This window comes from Crocodylus porosus, unplaced genomic scaffold, assembly GCF_001723895.1.
Source record: "Crocodylus porosus isolate Cpor-Errol unplaced genomic scaffold, CroPor_comp1, whole genome shotgun sequence".
Classification (NCBI taxonomy): Eukaryota; Metazoa; Chordata; order Crocodylia; family Crocodylidae; genus Crocodylus; species Crocodylus porosus.
Window position 1 is genome coordinate 49690828 of NW_017728886.1, and position 3091 is coordinate 49693918.

At 47.8% G+C, this 3091-nt stretch overlaps 1 protein-coding gene across 2 annotated transcripts in view; it reads left to right on the forward strand.

The window, feature by feature from the left end:
• The window catches only part of LOC109309280, a 23251-nt gene that overhangs the window by 10715 nt on the left and 9445 nt on the right, over positions 1-3091 (forward strand). The gene's annotated exons all lie outside the window — the stretch shown is intronic.

The window sequence follows — 3091 nt, forward strand, 5'->3', positions numbered from 1 at the left end:
GTCATGGAAGCCAAAGCCTTCCCAATGACACCAGCGCTGCAGTCTTTGGTTAACTACCTGGATCCTCCTCTCCCTCCTCAGCCCATAGCCCAAGACTGGGAGGATTGAAGAGAACACCACCTGTGCCCCCAGACCCTTTAGCCCCACTCCCAAATCCCTGTAGTTCCTCATGACCCAGCTGGGAGTGCTCCGAGCCTTGTGTTGATGCACCCATTATGTAAAAAACTCTTACTGTCTTGTCCTTGACTCAACCCCAGGTTTTCCCTGTGGTCTGGGCTTCTTTGTATCATGTCATCAGTGAAAAGCAGGCCTAAAGCCATTACACAGAATTCTCTGGGGGTGAAGAACCAGTGGAGTGGTTTAAATTCACACTTTCATTCTGTTCTTCTGAGTTGTGGGCATAGGGTACACAAAGACCCTTTGGCCTTGTCTCCAATATATCTGCATGAGTCTGAGTATAAGTTAAACAAGTACAAGGCATTTTCTTTATCCCTCCCCCCCATGAAGGATCCATGTGCTAATTAGCCCCCCACTCGTGACTGAAACTGAGTATTCTTGTCATGAGTCCTGGGATTCTCAAAAAATATATATGTTGATGAGGTGCAGGGCAACCTTGGTCAGTTCTAGCTCATGATGGGCATGGCTACACTAATCATATGCAACAAGTTGAGAGGAGGAGTGACAGAGTGAAATGTCTGGGGTCCTGTTTGGTGATATTTGTCAAACATGTAGGGCTGGTGAGTAAACAGGGATCATTGGAAATGAGAAAGAAAGGCATAGCTCAACTGTGGAAAGGAAATTGAAATATATTCAGTGTAGTGGCTCACCATGACTTGGAAAAAGAATGGGCACTGTGCACAATGGGTGCTACTGTGACCCCTTGCGGAGCTATTCCCAAAGACACAGAGTCGCTGTCTGTCTCAAAATTTATTCGGCATGCTGGGCACCCTGAGCGAACTCAGAGGCCCCCAATAAAACTGTTAGAGGCATTTTATAGTTTACAGACAAGATGCGCGTGCAGGTGGGAATTTTCCACTGTGAAAGAAAACAAGATATCAGGTCAGTTTGAGAGACCCTTAATTGGTTCAAACTGATTTTTGGCTATGTGCTTGTTTTTGAAATGCTAACTAATCCTTGATTGCTTCAGACTTTAAGACGACTAAGGTTTAGTCATTCCAGAGTCTTATCAGGCTGTGTTCATGAAATGCTGAGTCTTGCTTTGTAGATGATTTCTACAGTATTATCTATGTTCTTGTTAGAAAATTTCTACACTACTGTATCTTATTCAGGTGAGCATCACTAACCTATCCTTCTGGTAGGTTCCCATTAATATGTTTGCCTAATATGGGCCACGTGCTTTATAGTCATACTCCATGCTAGCTGCATTTAATCAAGTTCATAATTGGTTTCTGTTACTGAGCTCGTGCTATTTGGCTGTGGTTTAAGGATACTGTTTTAAATGATATTTCCTTGTATGCAAATGTAAAACAAGGAGCTTTTTCCCTGTGCTGACTCAGGAGGTGGGGAGGGAAACCTGTCTTATAGTCAAGTAAATACATGCAGGTGGATCACAGGCTCTGATACCTTCTCTTTCCCTTACAAGGGAGGACACAACTGCAGAAGGTGGTGAGAAGTCAGAACCAGTTCTTACTCCCTGAATCCTGGTCTTTTTCCTATGAATATATGTTCAGAGGCTATGTTAATTGATTCTAAGACATAAGAAGGTCTGTTTTTTCAGGGTCTTGCTTTATACAGGAAAGCCTTCTGTGTTGAGACAGTTCAATCTAAAGCAGTCGACCAAACTAAAGGTGCCCTCAAAATCCAGGCAATGTTATTGGTTTTCTTGTTTTCAGTCTTATCCATTTTGAACCCAGAGTCCCTTTCCAGCCAAGGAAAATGTATCTTTTAAAATAAAGTGTCCGTTTGTAGCTCCATGGCTACTTTGTTCCAACCTTCTTCTAAACCCTCTCAAAGTTCTCTCATTACCACGCTCACCAAAGTACACATAATTGTGGACTTCGTTAATCATTCTCTTGAGGCTTCACAAAGGGTGGCATATGGAAACTGAAGGAAAGGATTCCCTTTATACAAACAGCTTAACCTACTGACTTCAAGATATATCACCACTGTGGTATAATATTAGGTTGTGGACTCCTTTCTGTGGAAACATGCTATGCTGCCATGGTGGTGGTTTAATTTTATTGCAGTAATTATCAGGAATCCTGGTTTTACCTGATAAAAACATCACAAATTATCTGATAAAACCTCCAAATCTGTGGTTAAAATGAAAGGCCCCCCAGCCCTACTTCTGTCCCTCATACCCCACCACAACCCCGCCCCAGCCCTGCTGGTGCTCCTCACCCCGCATCCACAGGTCCTGTGCACCCAGCCCTGCCAGAGGGGCCCCTCAGCTGCCAGGGCTATGGGGCCAGGGACCTGGGTCCATAGACCCATGCCCCTGGCAGGAGGCAGTGGCTGCTGCAATGGAGCAGAACACGGAGTCTGGCTCCCCACCTGCTGCCTGCTGTAGGCTTGGGCAGGAGGTGGTGCTGCTCTCCATTATGGTGCACACTCCTGGAGGATGGGAGGGACCCATGCCCCCCCCCAGATCTGTGTGCAGGGCTGTGTGCTGCCTACTTCAGGCTTAGGCTCCCACCCTGCTGCCCTCCCCCCAGGGCCTTTGCAGCCTAGTGCAAAGAACAGCAGAGCTGTGCAGGAAGCTGCCTGCTGCTGTGAGCTCTGCACTGTTCTGCTGACATGTCCCCTGCCTGCACTGCTGCAATGGGGATGGCAGTGCAGGGTTGCATGCAGGGGATGCAGGCAGTGTGGAGGTCACAGTGGTAGGCAGCTTTCTGTGTGGTTCCACTGTTCCCTGCAGTGCTAGGTTGCACACGCTGGGCTGCAGAGGCCCCAGAGGAGGGCAACAGGGTGGAGAGCACGAGCCTGAAGTAGGCAGCATGCAGCTTTTGTTCCATGTATAGATCTGGGAGGTACAGGTCCTGGCTGCCCCCAGGAGTGTGAGCAGCAGTGGGGAGCCGGCCCCACTCCTCTGCCTGAGCCTGCAACAGGCAGCTCACCCCCACCCCTGTCC